Raw genomic sequence first — 19,742 nt, forward strand, 5'->3', positions numbered from 1 at the left:
ATGACATTTTAATTAATGGTCATACTAATTGGATGGGAATGAGAAGAAGAGGAGAAATAAAGTAGCATGCAAATGAATCGAGCATAGTGAGTCCTACTTCATCCTTGCATTCAGCTGCCAGCTACAACTATTTCCAGCTGGCCTGTCTTTTCAACTTTGCTGCATAGAATGTTCCAACCCTTAAAGACACAGTAACCTTACACAGTCATCATCATCCATTCTTAAAGCCCCATACACTACAGTTCAGTCAAGAAGTTGGGTTTCTCTCTCCCCTAATAAACAGAGCTTCCATCTGCAGAGTGCTCCCTAATGCTACACCGCGGCACTGAATGCATATTAAATACAGGGAAGAGTGATGCTCTAATGAATCAGTAGCACTGCTCCATGCAGAACGCTTGGTTTTCCTGACAAGTCTCCCATCCAAGTACTTCAGTGACTAATCTTGTCTAGACTGTCAATCTGAGATGGTAAAAATGCACATGCAAATATCTTTATTATGGCAATTGGTTGTGTTTTGAAAGTTTAGTAGTTATACTAGGCACAACCACTGTCAGTTAATTTGCAATATAGTATCACTAGGCTACAGATGCCATAGTGTATGTAATCCACTGCAATCATACCTCCTTGAGACAAAATGCAAACGATATCTCCCTGTGTTAGATAGCAATGAGCAAAGCTACTCTGTGCTGACTAAGCAGACAGGGCATGGATTTCATTTCGCTGCAAAGCACTGGGAGATTTGGGAACTATGTTATTCCCTTTCTTATGCTTCATGAATTAGTCTAATATAGCATGTAATGTTCTACTCATTTGTATAAATCATTAGAAGTGAGGAGATGCTAAGAAGCTTTTCCAGTAGCAAAAATTAAACATATAGTTTGACTGCATTCATCTTAGGCTCTAATTGTCTCTGTAGCTTTCCCTCAGACACCTCAATCCTCTAATGTCTAATTCCAAATGCCATGTTAGGAATGTGACTTTTAATAACTGCTTTTTTTTCCTCCTGAAGCTTTCTTGCTGATAATATACCAGCCTCAAAAAGTCTGAAGGTCCAGTTCAGCTGCTTGGTCACATTATGTGTTCTGAATAATCATTCATGGCAACCATTAGCAGCTCGCAGCTTTGAAATGGGATACAAAGAATTTACTTCTAGCGCTGGTATCCTGAGACACCGGACCTTAAAATCATAAAATTTTAGTGTCTAGAAAGCTATTTTCAGAGATTTTGGATATTACTAAAGTTTACTATGTATACATTTTCTTTCCATCTGAATACTGTGGAGTTGGACATATGCTGTAGAGAATGACGGAAATATATGAAAAATAGTGCCAATAAAGTGTAACTCTTGCAGAAATTTCTAAAAAAATTTCTGCAAAATATATGGCATAAACAGAATCCATGATGCTCTGGTGTAACTGGCACTTTTTTAGGATGCCCTACAGAACTCTTTCATGTCTTCTCCACTCCTAAATGGATAAATCCTTTGTAACACAACACACCATTATGTATGTTTTTCTGTGTTAGTGTGTGCGGAGAGAGAGACACCATTCATCCTTAGTTTAAGATTCTTAAAGTAATGGAGTTACACCAGGGTGGAATGTAGCCTGTGATGTCTGACCATTGAGCAGAGTTCTCTTTCGTGTCAAATGCCAATGTATTTATATGCTTATACATGGTTTAAGTTTTTGATGCAATGTTAAGGTGATCTGAAGAATGAAAACTTTAGCAAAGTATTTTACAAAGCACCATGTTCTCATGCAGGTTAGGCATGTGTAGGCAGGGCTTGATGAAAGAGGCTTTGCTCTGTAATTTGTGTAAAGACCACAAGTTGCCAAAAATGTCAACCCAATTTGCATTTCATCTGTCACCACCAGTCTGCAGAATGTTGGAAAGACTAGGAAATCCCTTCTAAGCCTCCTTCAATCCATCTAACAGGCGTGGAACCTGACTGACAATTAACCAGCCTCTCCTGAACCCTGATGTCTGTCTGTATCCTTGCTGAAAATCCTTAGAGACTGAACTCTGAGTCTCCAGCTACTTTCTAAGGGCTAGTCTACACTTACCTGCTGGGTCGACGCGGTGAGTTCGACTTCTCGGAGTTTGAACTATCGCATCTAATCTAGACGCGATAGTTCGAACTCCCCGCGTGCTCCGGTCAACTCCGGTACTCCACCACTGCAAACGGCAGGTAAGTAGTTTGAACTAGGGTACTTCAAGTTCAGCTACGCTATTCACGTAGCTGAACTTGCGTACCCTAGTTCGACCCCCGCCCTTAGTGTAGACCTGCCCTAAGGGAGTTGGGGGAGGGGTGTTAGGCACTGGAGAAGGGCAATGAAGTGAACTCTAACCCACCCAAAGGTTACACTTGCAAGGAAAAGCAAGCCTCCCAGGGGAATGGGATTTAGGCCTTGTCTACACTACAGAGTTTGTTGACAAAAGTCAACTTTCATTGACAAAACGGTGGAGTGATAAACACTACAATGTTTCTTCAACCAACAAAACTCTCCTGCTTTGCTGACAAAATCATGAGAGGTGTAGAGCTTTTTGTGGCAAAATGATAGCAACAAAGTGTCAGTGTAGACACTGTGCTTGGTTATGTCACTGTAAATTGCCTCCAGGAGGTGTCCCACAATGCCCATCCTGACCACTCTGGTCAGCAGTTCAAATTCTGCTGCCCTGCACCCGTGTACACAGGCATGTCCCCCTTCCCCCTTAAAGACCTGGGAATTTTTGAAATTACACTGGCTATTTGTTTGGCGTGGAAAGCTCACATCATGTCTTCCCAGCTGACCATGGCAGCTCTACACAGCAAATGCTCTCCCACTTGAAGCACATCTAAGTTGTTGGATCTGCTGGTTCTGTAGGGAAAGGAGGCTGTGCAGTCCCACCTCCATCCAGCCATAGGAACTTCAATACCTACAGTCACATTTCTCATGGCATGCTGGATAAGGGCTATGAACTGGACATGGATCAGAGCCGTGCGAAGATCAAGGAGCTGAGGCAGACATTCCAGATGGCAAGGGAGTCAAACTGTCACTCTGGTGCTGCGCCAAAGACTTGCCGCTTCTATAAGGAGCTGGACACCATCCTCAGCAGCGACTCCACTTCCACTGCCAAGAGCCCTATGGATACTTGGGCTGGGGGGAGCTGGAGATAGTGGACAGCAGCCTCAACCCCGAGGACAAAATGTTGGATAAGATGGTCGAGCTGGAGGACAAGATGGGACAAGCGAGAGGGTTGTCCAGTAGTGTGGTGAGCCAGGACCTCTTCTCAACCCAGGAGGGTTCGAGCCAGTCCCAGCAATCCCTCTCTGGTGCACATGATGCAGGAGTGGGAGCTCTGGTAAGTGCTCATTTTGATACTGCTCAGTTACATGAGGTAGAGCTGACCTTTGCTTTGTATGTTCTAGAAGTGGGTGAAGGGATAGAATGTATAAGATTAGCTGTGTTTGCGTGTACTTTACATTCTCCTGTGCAGCTAAGCAGTGCAGGGAACAGTGTGTTAATGCACACCGAGATTTCACAGGAATCCTCTGGAGAGATCTCTAGGAAATGTTCCTGGAGGTACTCACCAATCCTTCGTCGAAAGTTCCTGGGCAGAGATGCTTTGTTCCTCCCCCATTGTAGGAAACTTTCTTATGCCAATCGGCAATCACTTCTGCAGGGATCAAAGCAGCACACAGGCGAGCAGCATTAGGACCCAGTCTAAATCTGCATGCACGCAGAAGAGGCACTCTTGCATCCTTGCTGACACTCAAGAGTGAGAAATCAGCTTCAATGACCCCAGCCTGTGGAAAATGGTGGTAGACTTTACAATTTTGTCCCGAATCACTTGCGTGATCCCCTTAAAAAATACCTAGGTCCTTTACTCTATTTTGAGTGCCCCCTCCCTCCTGGCTGAACTCACTATGTTTAGGTTACTTGCCGAGCTGTGCTTGCCAAGGAACAGTGAGAAACTGATTCATATTTTAAATAAGGTGTATTTTACTCTAATGATTCGATGTTGTGAGTGCACTAAATCATACTTCTGTTCATGGGCGCCAACTTATATGGGCTCGTGGAGCTAAAGCCCCAGTAATATTCACAATCAGGGGCTCTGCTCCACCAATATTTGGAGCTAGGTTTCGCCCCTCTAAATCCTAGCCACCACCGGGAGTCAGAGGGCTCTGGGCTGCCCGCTGCTGCGGGGAGCCCAGAGCCTTTTAAATCCCAGCCGCGGCCGGGAATCAGAGGGCTCTGGGCTGCCTGCAACCGCGGGGAGCCCAGAGCCCTTTAAATCTCAGCCACGGCTGGGAATTAGAGGGCTCTGGGCTGCCGGCAGCAGCAGTGAGCCCAGAGCCTTTTAAATCCCAGCCGCGGCCGGGAATCAGAGGGCTCCGGGCTGCCCGCTGCTGCGGGGAGCCCAGAGCCCTTTAAATCCCAGCCGCAGCTGGGAATCAGAGGGATCTGGGCTGCCTGCAACCGCGGGGAGCCCAGAGCCCTTTAAATCCCAGCCGCGGCCGGGAATCAGAGGGCTCCGGGCTGCCTGCAACCGCGGGGAGCCCAGAGCCCTTTAAATCTCAGCCGAGGCCGCTGATTGCCCCCTCCCCAGACCCCTGCCCCAACTGCCCCCCAGGACCCCCACCCCCTATCTAAGCACCACTGGTCCTTGTCCCCCGATTACCCACTCCCGAGACAACTGCCCCTAACTGCCCCTTGGGACTCCAGCCCCTATCTAAGCCTCCCTTCTCCTTGTCCCCAACTGCCCCCTCCTGAGACCCCACCCAACTTCCCCCCAGGAGCTCACCCCCTACCTGTCCACTGATAAACCCCCTGGACTCCCATGCCTATCCAATTGCTGCCTGTCCCGTGACTGCCCCTCTGAACCTCTGCCCCATCCAACCCCCCCTGCTCCTTATCCCTTGACTGGCCCCTGGAACCCCCTACCCCTTCTCCAACCTTGTAATCTTGTGGCACTGACGCATTGTAGCTTCATTTTATATCGGCTTACAGGGCGGGAGCGTGGGGGCACCACCATTTTGGGCCCCACCAAAAATTATACAAACCTGCCGCCTATGCTTCTGTTTATTTTTTTCTTGTGCTTCTGCAGATGTGGCTTCAGGGGAACCCCCTTACACAATGGAAGAGTGCCTCCGCCAGATAAGGAAGCGACCAAGGAGAAGCAAGGAGGACATGTTTCAAGAGGTGCTCCAATCTTCAGACGCAGAAAAACAAGAACACAGGTCGTGGAGAGACTGCAAAGGAAAGTTATAAAATAGACAGGAAGGAGAGCCAGGAGCAAAGTGATGTTCCCTCAGCCTCCTACTCCAACACAATCTATTTCTGATTATTAAAAGGCGGGCTCAAAATTAAAAGCATATATGTGAGCAGGGTCTGAATGAATGCTTCCCTGACAGCTAGCTGGGAGGGGGCGAGACTTGGGTGTGTTTATATAAATACAGTTTGCTCATGCCAGGGCTGGCTCCAGGGTTTTTGCCGCCCCAAGTGGCGGGGGGGGGAAAAAAAGCCACGATCATGATTGGCGACAGCTCCACCGCACCGCTTTCTTCTTCGGCGGCAGGTCCTTCCCTCTGAGAGGGACCGAGGGACCCGCCGCCGAAAAGCCCCACGTGCCGCCCCTCCCCCTTGGCCGCCCCAAGCACCTGCTTGCTGAGATGGTGCCTGGAGCTGGCCCCGGCTCCTGCTGTGCTTAGATATTCAGCACATAGAGCAGTGTCAAAGTAATCAATTTTGGCTGGTGTTGGGAACAAATCACTTTAGTACTGAATGCAGGGATAGTGAAATGCTGTTACCAAAATGTAATTATTGTGGGAATACAGGGGAGCAGGACTGTGCTTAACCTGTCCCAAATGAGAGGGGTCACCTTCAGCTGAAAGGTGGTTGTTAAACCAGGGGCTGGAATGCCAGAGCCCTGTGAAAGTAAGAGGGATGGAGACAGGAATTTATGGTCAGGGGGCTCATCAAGAGTATACCCTAGACTGGTTTAACCTGTTCTTCCCCAGTGTTCAAATAATAGATCTAAATAGGCTTCATTAGAAGCTTCTTTGTTATGTTTAATGCCCAATTGGTGCTGAAATCAGTTGTGGTAGGACTAAAACTGGAACGATACAGAGAAGATTAGCATGGCCCCTGCGCAAGGATGACATGCAAATTCGTGAAGCGTTCCATATTTAAAAAAAAAAAGAGAGAGAGAGAGCAATCACTAAGATCTGAAATCACATGTTTCTGTAACAAGCGGCTGGTGGAGAGGGGCAGCGAGGGAGTGCCTGAGCAGCAGAACAAGTAAGGTACCTCTTTAAGCCACCCAAGGGGGGAGTGAACTCTGCAGATGCACCTCTGAACTCTGATTCTGCACTGGCCAAGGACAGCAACTGTGAGTGGGGTGCAGAAAAGGTTTGGGCACCTGAAAGGGACTTTTGGGTTGCTGGACTTAAGAACCTGAAGGGAAAAGAACACTGCCCAACTTACTTGGGGGGGAGGTCTTTTACTCATAGTTTATATTTATGAACCCTGTTTGTGGTGTTTTCCCAAATTAACACCCAGTTACTTCCCTCCTTTAATTAGAAGTTTCTTTTTTACATTCAGACTCTGTGCTTGTGAGTGGGGAAGTATTGCCTCTCAGAGGTGCCTAGGGGTAGTATGTACATTTTGCAGGTTGCTGGGTGGGGCTCAAGCCAGTTCTGTGTTATATCAATGGAAAGGAACTCCTAGATATTGAACCCAGCCCTGGTTGCTGCTGGCTCCACCTGGCAGAAGAGTTATATATATGAAGAACTCCTAGGTCTTACGAGAACAGAACAGATCCTCAAGGATCAGGGATATCAAAAATTAATTGTGCAAATGGTTGAATGGTGAAATGTCACTGTTGTACAGGTTTCTGTAACTTAAGTGAATGGCAAATTGCCATCCTCTAGAATTAGTTATTTGATAGCTCTTCCTACTCACAACTGATTGCTGGGAGGAGGACGAGGCCAGGGATAGCTGTGTGTGCTCTGATGTGCAATGCATGCTGGGGTTTCTCTGAGAGGACAGAAACCAAAAAGTGTAAATTTCATAGTGCTGAGGTCCCAGAGCCTGAGGCAAAGCCCACTGAAGTGGATAGGAGCTTTCCACTGAGTTTTGGGATCAAGTCCTAGAAAAGGCTGCCATTAAATCAATAGGTTTTAGATCAGGGGCCTTTACGGAGCCTGCTATATCTGCTTTGGAGATCGTAAGACCCTGTCACTACTAACTTAAGCAAATGTGCCCACCTGTTTCTGCCCACCTTCTTTGTTAATCATCTGGTGTGTATGGTTTGAGTTTGGGGCAGGGATTGGCTTTGTGTTATTTGTGGGTATGGTGCCTAGTGCAATGAGGATGGGTTCTTAACATGCTATCACAATATAGATTATTTATAATAAGTAATAAGAGGGGGAGATCACCAAATGCCTGAAATTAACATGTGGACTTGCCAGGAGTCCGTATGCTGTGGAAGGAGGTTGATGGGATTTCTGGAGTGTTGGGGGGTGGGCGGGAAGTGTAACAGAGTTGCAGAAATGTGTTGCCAGTCTAAGGTAAAAGGGGAGGTAGAAAACAGCCTGGGAGCAGAAAACACAGAGAATTTGGATAAGCATTCTGCATTTTGATCACTCATCTGGATGCATCTCCCAAACTCCATAATAAAAATCAATAGATTTTGAAAGTAAAATGCATTAAAAAACATATCTCAATTCTTAGTGGTCCTTCTCAGCCACATTTGTTTGTTTAAAACAAAAACTGATGTTGACATGTGATGCAGAGGCTGGGTTGGGAGGGAGGGGTTGCTTCTGCTAAATTTGGCAACTTTCCACTGAGCTCATAAAGGCATTGGATTTTCTGAAGTGATATTTACATTAATGGATTTTGAATCTTTGTCACCACAATCAATACTGTAATAGGAAACATTAATTGTCAAGTGCTAGCTTCTGCTGCACCTGTGCTTTCTCCTCTGAGATCAATCACTATCCAAACACAAACTCATCTCAATTGATTGGCCTCTTACAGTTGGTATGGGTACTTCCACCTTTTCATGTTCTCTGTATATATACATATCTCCTGTCTGTGTGTTCCATTCTATGCATCCGAAGAAGTGAGCTGTAGCCCACAAAAGCTTATGCTGAAATAAATGTGTTAGTCTCTAAGGTGCCACAGGTACTCCTGTTCTTTTTACAAATTTTTGGGTAAAGAGAACCCTTTAAAGTAAAGGTGTACCATGTTAACCAGAGAAACATTCCAGTATTTCCAGCCAACTAAGAAGTTCAAAGACCCAAGGGGAGCATCAATAACAGATGTAATTGTGAATGAAATGGTGATATAAGAAGCTAGATCTTCAAAAAGTTGCCTGCTATATATAGATGTATGAGAACAGAATTTTGACCCATGTGAAATCTACCAAACGTGCCCGTCACTCCCCTTGTGTGTCTGTGCACATACATACACTATCCTTAGTTCTCTGACATATTGTGCAGAGAGAGTGAAGTTTTCAGTACTGCCACACAAATATGCACTCATTATTTTCAAATGCAAACCAATCACAATTTTAAAAATTCAATACACATCGACAGAGAGAAAGGATATGAGAATAGACAAGTCCAAGTAATCATAATAATGAATTAGGAACTAACTGAAGGAGCCAATCCCAAAAAATGCTGACATTTTTTGCTGAAAACAATTTGTTGAAGTTTCAAATTTGTATATGCTATATAACTTCGTTGAGAAATTGCAAACTTTTTTCATGAAAATTAAAAAAACTTCAACTAATCAACTTTTGAACAGTATCTAGAGTATGATCTTCAAAAGCACTCGGTTTTGACCTAACTCTGCTTCCACTGGAGTCAATGAGAAAACTCAACTTGATTTCAATAAAAGCTGAGTTAAACCAAGACTGAATACGTCTGAAAAATCCCATTCCTATTCCAGAGTCAGGACTACTGGGCTTGATCTTGCAAAGTACTGAACACCTCCTATTCCCAGTAAATTCAGTGGGGCATGAAGGTGCACAGAACCTTACCTGAGTGTGGTTAATGGCTTGTCTCCCACCCCAGGAGATTTTAAGATTTTTGAATTTTTTTACTGCCCAAGAGGTTGAAAAGTTGAAATCTTTAACATTTTCATGAACTGATCATCCAAAAAAAATTCATATTGGGTCTATCAAAATGTTTCATTTTGATTTGACTTTTTAATTTTTTTTTAACCTTTTTTAGTGTAAATTAACTAAAATGTCAACACAAAAAGTCATTTTGAACTGAAACATGAAACTCATAGTTTAGAAAAAGTCCAAATGAGCATTTTAACAACTTCAGAACTTCTTCAAAAAATTGTTCAATCCAGAGATTCATTGACACTGGCCCTTTCTTGTAAACATTTTCAGTTTTAAACAAATGACATTTTTTTGAGGAGCCTCCACTGAATTCACTGGCCAAGATTAGGCAATTAATAATCACAGAATGGTCCAAAAACAGCTGAGAACAGATCACCAATTATTATCCCCATGAATATAGGCAGTGGGTGACTGAGGGGGCTCAGCTCCCCAAAATTTATCTCTGGTTTGTCATTTTCTGAGCCACCCTGTCACCCGGGTTCATGCACAGCTCGGCAGGCAAAGTTTGGACTCCCAGGAGGTGGAGCTAGATTCCTTAGCCCTAGGAGAGGTGCTGATTCAGGGCTGCCGAGTAGTGCTTCCCAGGAAACTTGAAGCTTGAAAAGTGCTGCTTGTGAGAGGCTTCCCTGGGCAGGGAGGCACTTGAGTAACGTCTGCAATGGGTCAGCAAGGAGGAGGAGCTATGGACAGCGAGCCCCAGAAGATGAGTGGGAGAGACTGGGCCGAGTGAAGTTCCTGGGGGGTTCCCGAAAGAAAGAGGAGATGAGGCTGGTGCAGAGCAAAGAGTAGCATCTGCACATTGGGGATTGGGATGAAGTTCATTGGGATGGGACATGAAGCCTAGGGAATGAGGGGGATCCTGAAGGGTTTTGGTGGGAGAAGGGCAGTCCGGGGGGTGTCCTGAGGGGATTGGGGGAGAAGGGAATCCTGGGGGAAGGGGCATCCTGGGACGACAGGAGGGAGAAGGGAAGTCCCCAGGGAAGGGAGGGTTCTAAGGTGATGGAGGGAGAAGAGAAGGGGGTCTTGTGAGAGGATATCCTAACCTGAGGTTATTGAGGGACGGGTAGGGGAGTCCCAGGGAAGGGAGGATTCTCAGGTGATTGGGGATGTGAAGGGGAATCTTGGGGGAAGGGAGGATTCTGAGGTGAAGGAGGTGAGGGAGAAGGGGGATCCCAGAGGGAGGGGGGTTCCTAAGGTGATGAAGTGAGAAGGGGAGCCCCTGAGGTGATTATGGGGGAGCAGAAGGATCCTGAGGTGATGGGTTGAAAAGAGGAATCATAGAATCGTAGACTTTAGGTCAGAAGGGGCCATTATGATCATCTAATCTGACCTCCTGCGCAACGCAGGCCACAGAATCTCACCCACCCACTCCTGTAACAAACCCCTAACCTATGTCTGAGCTACTGAAGTCCTCAAATTGTGGTTTAAAGACTTCAAGGTGCAGAGAATCCTTCAGCAAGTGACCCGTGCCCCATGCTGCAGAGGAAGGCGAAAAACCCCAGGGCCTCTGCCAATCTGCCCTGAAAGAAAATTCCTTCCAGACCCCAAATATGGCGGTCAGCTAAACCCTGAGCATGTGGGCAAGACTCACCAGCCAGCACCCAGGAAAGAATTCTCTGTAGTAACTCAGATACCACCCCATCTAACATCCCATCACAGGCCATTGAGCATATTTACCACTAATAGTCAAAGATCAATTAATTGCCAAAATTAGGCTATCCCATCATATCATCCCCTCCATAAACTTAGCAAGCTTAGTCTTGAAGCCAGATATGTCTTTTTCCTCCACTGCTCCCCTTGGAAGGCTGTTCCAGAACTTCACTCCTCTGATGGTTAGAAACCTTTGTCTAATTTCAAGTCTAAACTTCCTGATGGCCAGTTTATATCCATTTGTTCTTGTGCGCACATTGGTACAGAGCTTAAATAATTCCTCTCCCTCCCTGGTATTTATCCTTCTGATATATTTATAGAGAGCAATCATATCCCCCCTCAACCTTCTTTTGGTTAGGCTAAACAAGCCAAGCTCTTTCAGTCTCCTTTCATAAGACAGGTCCTCCATTCCTCGGATCATCCTAGTAGCCCTTCTCTGTACCTGTTCCAGTTTGAATTCATCCTTCTTAAACATGGGAGACCAGAACTGCACACAGTATTCCAGATGAGGTCTCACCAGTGCCTTGTGTAATGGTACTAACACCTCCTTATCTCTACTGGATATACCTCACCTGATGCATTAGCTTTTTTCATGGCCATTGGCAGCTCATAGTCATCCTGTGATCAACCAATACCCTGAGGTCCTTCTCCTCCTCTGTTACTTCCAACTGATGCGTCCCCAGCTTATAACAAAAATTCTTGTTATTAATCCCTAAATGCATGACCTTGCACTTTTCACTATTAAATTTTATCCTATTATTATTACTCCAGTTTACAAGGTCCTCCAGATCTTCCTGTATGATATCCCGGTCCTTCGTTGTACTGGCAATATCTCCCAGCTTTGTGTCATCTGCAAACTTTATTAGCACATTCCCACTTTTTGCACCAAGGTCAGTAATAAAAAGATTAAATAAGATTGGTCCCCAAACCAGTTCCTGAGGAATTCTACTAGTAACCTCCCTCCAACCTGACAGTTCACTTTTCAGTATGACCCGTTGTAGTCTTCCCTCGCAGGGGAAGGGAGGATACTGAGGTGATTGTGGGGTGGAGAAGAAGGGGAGTCCCAGGGGAAGGGGGAGACCCTGATGTCCCATTGTGATGCAGCATATAAACCCTGCACCAGCATGAGCTGTTTGGGGCTGGCATAACCCTGTCCCTCTGCACCTGCAAGTCATGCCAGGAATGGAGGAGGAGTTTAAAAAAGGAAGCATCACTCAGTAGTGGGCAGCCCTGCAAGGGCACAGGCTGTTAAGCTTCCCAGCTCCCAGAAAGAGATCTGATACTAGCAGAATCTCTACCCTCACAAAAAGGGAACCCAGATCTCCTGTGCTAAAAGGGGAAAGAGACTGTGTCCTATAACATATGCTGGGGACCCAGTGGACTCTGGAGTGGACTGTGGCCCATTCAGGGCCCCTCAGAAGAAAAAGTGAACAACTAGAACTGCCTACAGGTTTTATTTTCTTTTTTCTTTTCTTCCCCCCACTCGCCCCCCTCCCCTTTTGTTTAACTTCTTTTGCTGACTTTGGCTTGTTTGTTTTTTTCACCTGAGACTCCAGAAAGGGGAGAAATAGCCAGAAGGCCTCAGCCAGAGGGCTGTCGGCCTCCTGCCATCTCCCTCGAGATTTAGAAATTCAGAGTAACATAAACTCTGTTTGGAGGTGCCTGCACAGACATTTGGACCTTGCTCCCTCAATCTCTTCCTCCCTCAGTGTTCATTTTCCATGCAGTACTTTGAAAAATTGCCTCCCAATACTGACATGGCATTTAAAGAGATTTTATAATTGCTACACCGCTTGTAAAAGCGAAAGGAAGCTTGGGATGTTTTCATGGAAACTTGCCAAGACAAAAGAATTCCCTAATATTTCCAGAGTTCAGACAGCCCTGTGATGTGTGGTCAGCAATTAGTCAAATCAAAACCATAATTCCTTCCATGTAATAAATCCCAATGAACTATTATTTTTTTCTTTCCTCATTTTTAAATCTGTGTTGTTACTGACTCTGCTTTCTCATACTGCAAAGCAGGGACAGTGTGAGTGATGTGTGGTGCAGTAGAGCAGAGAGAAACCTTAGTTGTGATGAATATAAAGGGAAGTGTACACTGAGGCACACACAGGACCATATAGATCTCTCAAACTCCCAGGAAAATGCATTGGCTTTGCAGATCTTTGCCCTGTTCATAGTTCCTGGGCAAGTCTACAGATATGAATGAATAGAAATATGCACAATAGAGATAAGGGAAGAGGACTGGAGGCAAAAAGAGGCAGCTTCCAGTTGCCTTCAGAAAAACTTTTCTAGTTTGGTGTCCATTTTGTCCGCTCTCCATAGCATCGCTTCCTGTGTTGGACTATGCAGTCATAGAAGGGACTGCTAGACTCATAACATGTACTATATTCAAGTTTTGAAATTTGCTGTCTTAGATGTTACTATATTCATCAAGTAATTTTTTGTTTAAACTTCTTGAGAGATGTTATCCCATGGACTCTGACTTGATTTCTGGACTCTGACTACCATGTGGTCTACCAAACAGTCCTTATGGATTGCTACTTCATCACTTATATGTGAACTGATGCATGAGTGCCTCTTTTCTCTTCCGGTATAATTTTTAGTCTGAAATATGTATTTTAAAAAAATATTTGGCCAAATTTCTGGCAAATCTTAACTGCGCGTTAAATACCGGCAGGCACATCCATTCCTGCATACAATGATGCACCATTTATTCACACAGACTAATGCATACTCCTCAAGATAACGTAGACAGGATCTACGTATAGCAAACACAAATGGTTCTCTATTGAGGTTACTGTTTGTGCATGCATGTACACATGCACATTGTAGCCCTCCATAGCTCGCTAGCTGGAAGCCTGAAGAACACAGCTTGTGCTGCACAGAGTAACCATACAGAGTCTTTCTAAATCCCAGCTCAGATTGAGCAATCAAATCATGAAAAGGATCAGGGGTTATACTTTAGGCACTTATTCAATTAGTTCTTGCACGGGTAAAAAGTGGAGCTGGGTTGATAACCTAACATGTATGCCCCAAATTCTCATTTGCCTGTGCACATGCACGGTTGATGTCTGCAAACAGTACAAGTGCATTTTTTAGAAGGCCTGCTGAAAATGTGTCACATAACGTGTGTTGAAACAATCCATTTTAATTCTATATATCTATGGTACTTATACAGCCCATTCCTGCACTGTCTGAGCATCCCACCAATTTTAATATATTTATCCTCACAACACCCCTTGGGAGATAGGGAAGTGCTATTATCACAGATGGGGAATGGAAACACAGAGAGTCTAAGTGACTTGCCTGAGGTCATACAGGAAGTCTGTGACAGAGCAGGGACTTGAACACAGGTCTTAAATCTAAGGATAATCCCTAAGCACTGCACCATGCTACCTCTCCCACTGAACTATCCTTCCTCTGAGTGTGTTTGTGACACTGAGCCAGAAAGGGTTACGTGACTGGCAGGCTAAATGACCTAAATTCAACCTTTAAAGACATTTTAGAAAAGTATACAAATGGTATTTATGGCCATCCCTTATAAATAGCTAACAAAACCATGTTAGCTAGACTAGAGCTTTGAAATGTAGACTTGTATTGTTAGAGAACTGGAAGAAGACAGTGAATTGGTCACTGTTTACCTATATCTTGTTAGTAAAAATGTAACCAAACGGTTCCGTTCTGTTACTATATTCTATTGATTCAAAAATCAAAAGGGGATATTAACATTTAGATGAAACTTGGGTGTAGTAATATCATTGTCTATATTTCACTTTGAAGTTTGTAGTAAACTGCCTAAGAACTGCTTAATGGGTGGAGCTTATGCTGATGAATGCAACTAGTTACCCATGTATACATAGGAAACGGGGGGTTATTTCAAAGCCACAATGCTTCACCCAAGGAATATCTGCTGTCAAGAAGCTATCAACAGACTGCCAGAGAGCTATAAAAAAACTCTCAGGTCCCAACCCTGTTTCTCAGATCTACTTAAGCTTGGTCAGGGGAAGCATGAGTCACAAACGGAGGTCTCCTGCACCAGTCTGGATTATCCTGCTAATTCTCATGGAAGAATTTGAACGAACTCAATACACCTCTACCCCGATATAACACAGGTTTGCATATAGCGCGGTAACCCCAGGGCTCCAGCAGCGGGGCTCGGGTGGCGATTTAAAGGGCCCGGGGCTCCAGCTGCTGCGGGGAGCCCTGGGCCCTATAAATCACTGCTGGAGCCCTGCCGCTGCTACCCCGGAGCTGTGAGGCTCAGACGGCGATTAAAAGGGCCCGGGGCTCCCTGCGGCCAGGGCCCCGGGCTCTTTAAATCATCACTGGAGCCCCGTCGCTGCTACCCTGATATAACAGGGTTTCACCCATAACGCAGTAGGGATTTTTGGCTCCTGAGGACCACGTTATATCAGGGAAGAGGTGTATATGAATTGCCTACTGAAATTATAACCTGATGAATTGCTTCTGGAAAGAGCTTGTTGCAATCAAGCAGCTCAGCATCTCTATTATGAAACTGTCCTAAGAACTCTATTCATATCTGTATGTATAATGATCTTTTAACCACAATACTCTCTCGCTTTTCTTTTTTAATAAATCTTAGTTTAGTTAATAAGAATTGGCTGTAAATGTATATTTGGGTAAGATCTGGAATATTTATTGACAGAGTGGTAATGTGTCCAATCTCTTGGGATTGGTAGAACTTTATATATGATGAACAAAATTTTCAGTAATCATCATATTTGACTTGGCTGCCTGGGTGGGAGCCCAAGGCTGGATTGCTTTAAGGGAGCTGTGTTTTTGGCTTCTGGGTAACCATTAAGGTATTGTAGAAGCTGTTTTGTTGCTGGCTTGGTGAATCTAATTATTAGAATAAACCACCAGTTTTGGGAATCATCTGCCCGATTCTTTGCAGTTTGCCCTGATTGAGAAATTAATGTTGCCCCTTCAAGGCACCAACAGTCACATCCTGTGTCTGTTATGCTACGGTGTTTGTGGTTGTTTTGTGTATTGATGTATTTTCCTTAAGAATTTTTAGTAAAAAGTCAAATGTTTCTCACATCAGTTTTCTCAAAGAATTGTCACGTGTGAGTTGAAGCAAAGCAGATGTATAGTGAGGCTCCTCTGCTCAGTTTTGCCTTCTTTGCCTTCACATTGTGTGCAAGAGGGAATGCTAAGCTCCTGAATTACTATACTATGCCTAATAGTTCTGCTAATGCATGCAAAGGGCCCCCGACTGGCATCAGCAGACTTCTTGTAAATGTTCTGTTGAATGTAGTCAGAAACTCATGTGGAATGCCCAGTGGGCCATATCCTCAGCTGGTGAAAATCAGTATAGTTCCATTCATGTCAATGGTAGAGCTGTGCGAATAATGGATTTTTTGGTTCACTGATAATTCTGGGGGGTGGGAGGGGGACAAAAACATTTGAGGTTGAACCAAAAATTATTTTTTTTACATGTTGTTTAGAATCCTTTCACTTTGACAAAATCATTTCATTTCAATTTGCGACATTTGAATGAGTTTTTCATATTTTTTTTAATGAAAAATGGTTTTGAACCAAAAAAATCAAAATGTTTCATTTTTAAAATGTCAGTGAAACCTTTCAGATTTTTTCACAATTTTGTAGGGTTTGGGTTTTTTTTAATCAAAACAATTTAGCCAAACCAAAATGAATTTGGGAAACTTTTCAGTGTTGCAGCAAAGAATCCTGTGGCACCTTATAGACTAACAGACGTTTTGCAGCATGAGCATCCGAAGAAGTGGGTATTCACCCACAAAAGCTCATGCTGCAAAACGTCTGTTAGTCTATAAGGTGCCACAGGATTCTTTGCTGCTTCTACAGAACCAGACTAACACGGCTACCCCTCTGATACTTTTCAGTGTTGCTGATCTTCATTTTTGACCAACAAAAGGTTTTGGCTGAAATATTTTGTCCAGGTCTAGTCAATAGGCCTATGCCGATTTACACACTCTAAGGAGTTTGCCTATAGTTTTCCAGCTTTCATCTTTTGGCTCCACGTAATTTTTTCAGCAATTAGCACTGAATACACCAATTTTTAATAAAAAATAAACTCATCTATTGTGCCGATACTTTGTTGCTTTAACACTTCACTTTGAATTTGTTCTAAATTGCATTATTTTACTGCACAATCATTGATCTGAGCATAATCTATTAATTCCATTTCAAATGTCCATTGCTTAGCATCGAAGATCACTGTCTCATGAAGAATATGTCTCTGCTCATTTGCAGACATATAAATGCATGACATGCTTCTCTGTTCCCAAGGGGAGAAAGCAATACAGCATCTTCTATTAGAATTGCCACTGTCTAGCTTCCTGTTACTGTTAATTTGGCTGCAAATGTTGCTGCTGTTGAGAGTTAAAAACTTGGGGAAATCCCACAGCTCTATAGTCACATGCCAAAGAAACAACACAATGTCCCAGGTGGCTGAATCTTGCAGTCAGTCATGTGGCAAAACTGGAAGAGAGGCTAAAGCAGTTGGGAAAAGCTGAGTTATTTCTGATGCTAGAGCTAGCAGCCTGCCTCCCCGTGTGTGGGATTTTCAGAAGCACTAAGTAAAATGGTTTAACCCTGCTCTCACTGAAATCAATGAAGGTTTTCCTTTGACTGGAATGGGAGCAGAGAGTGGTCAATGCTGAGCACTCTTGTAAACCCCTGTGTGCATTTTAGTATGACTTTATTACTATCTATGTCCATATAATATGAATAGTAGATCTGGATGGAAAAACAGCAAAAGAACCATTTTCCATCAGAGGATGAAGTTCTGTTAAAATGGAAACACTTTGAGAAATTGTGTCAGAAAAATAAAGAGGGGGGAAAAGTTCAGACAGTGTCAAAACAACGTGTTTTGACATTTTTGGGATGAAAGATTTTGATTTTTCCTTTCAAAAAGACTTTTCAATGTTTGTATTTGGTATTGAATTACCAATTATATCATATAAAATTAAAAAGTCAAAATCAAAACAAAAATCTGGGTTTTTTTAATCAATTTTTATTTCTGAATTTTCTTTTGGATAATTTCAAAGTGTTGGTTTTGTTCCAGATCAGCACGAAAACAAATTTCAAAATCCTCCACGAAATGGAATGTCCCTTTTCAGCACAGCTCTAACACATGTTTTGTTTGTATGCAGGGGGTAGCATAGCCATCTACAGGTATGGAGCATTGCTGAAGGCGGCCAATAGGCCATAATTAATGAGGAGCCGTTATATTAAATTAAGTAAAAGAAAATCCTGGTGATTGTCAGGAAACATCTTCTATGCTGTGGGATAGTGTCCTAAGGGCAAAGGTGGGTGAAACCTGCAAGAGTCATATAGGGCTAAATCCTGTCACCTTACCAGTGTGAGTAGTGCTCTTGATGTTAGTGAAGATATTGGCATGAATAAGAAGAGCAGAATTTTTGACCTTATCTACCACATGCAAAATGTAGTATTTTCATATTCAAAGTGTAGAACTAAACTGAACAATGCACTAGACAATATGCTGTAAATGTTAAGGGACTGGATAAGTGGAATTCTCCTTTCATGTTTAGTAAGGCACTATTAAATGTCTACAGAATCATAAACATGAGTCTTCTTTTGCACTAAGACCCCTTTACACTAGTCTCGCATCACAAAATGGTTTAAAGTGGGTGTAAATTGCATTCTTCTGTATGCAAACCTCCCATTTTACTCAGTGGTAAAGCTGGTCAGAAAACATTTGTGAAAAATGTTGCTAAATGACTTGGGGGAGGTGAACAATATGAAATGATCAAACTTCTTCTGACTAGCTGTCCTCAGTGGGAGTTCTGCACATGGCACAGCAGCAGAATCAGGCCCAATAGCAGTGTAAATGTTTACCACTGTGGTACCATACTAACTAGGTTGCACAAGTACCTTTCAAATACGTTGCTCTGACATTAACACCTGACTTCACTGAAGTCAGGGGGAGTTTTTGGTATTGATTTCAACAGGGCCAAGTTTCCACCCCTGTGCAAACACTGTAGATAGTTAGTGACATGGGTACTATATTATCTGAAATTGCTGCAACCAACAGGGCACTATGAGGAACCCAATAAATACCCAATTTAATCAGTCTCTACTAATTAATACTTAGTAACTCACAGCTCTGAAACAGACTTTTACTTATGTTCCTTCCTTTTCTACTCAGCATTCTAAGCAGCTGCTATGGGGAGCTCTCCTCCTAACGCAGAGCTTGCTAAAACAGTAGCCTTTGGCCTTGGTATAAACTCAAGAGATCGATCTAATGTTCCAGTATTTGTCCAATGTAGGCACCAAGCCTCTAGACATATGGGCAGAGAAAATACTTCTGTGGAAGTAAACCTATGCTGCACCATTGATTATTTAGACAAGTTTAGATGTCTTCAAGTCACCAGAGCCTGATGAAATGCATTCTAGAATACTCAGTGAGCTGACTGAGGAGATATCTGAGCCATTAGCGATTATCTTTGAAAAGTCACGGAAGCCAGAAGAGATTCCAGAAGACTGGCACTATATTTGCCCTTTTCCAATCTATAAAAAGGGAAATAAGGACAACCCGGGAAATTACAGATGAGTCAGCTTAACTTCTGTATCCAGAAAGATAATGGAGCAAATAATAAAGCAGTCAATTTGCAAACATCTAGAAGAATCATAGAATATTAGGGTTGGAAGAGACCTCAGGAGGTCATCTAGTCCAACCCCCTGCTCAAAGCAGGACCAACACCAACTAAATCATCCCAGCCAAGGCTTTATCAAGACAGGCCTTAAAAACCTCTAAGGATGGAGATTTCACCACTTCCCTACGTAACCCATTCCAGTGCTTCACCACCCTCCTAGTGAAATAGTTTTTCTTAATATCCAACCTAGACCTCCCCCACTGCAACTTGAGACCATTGCTCCTTGTTCTGTCATCTGCCACTATTAAGAACAGTCTAGCTCCATCCTCTTTGGAACCCCCCTTCAGATAGTTG

At 43.7% G+C, this 19,742-nt stretch overlaps 1 non-coding gene across 1 annotated transcript; it reads left to right on the forward strand.

The window, feature by feature from the left end:
* Positions 1 to 6,069: 6,069 nt before the first annotated feature.
* Positions 6,070 to 6,173, forward strand: LOC123367716. The gene has a single exon (XR_006578603.1). It is a non-coding gene; the product is annotated as a U6 spliceosomal RNA (small nuclear RNA).
* The last annotated feature ends 13,569 nt before the right edge of the window (positions 6,174 to 19,742 follow it).

The sequence above is a fragment of the Mauremys mutica genome, chromosome 3 (genome assembly GCF_020497125.1).
Source record: "Mauremys mutica isolate MM-2020 ecotype Southern chromosome 3, ASM2049712v1, whole genome shotgun sequence".
Lineage (NCBI taxonomy): Eukaryota > Metazoa > Chordata > Testudines > Geoemydidae > Mauremys > Mauremys mutica.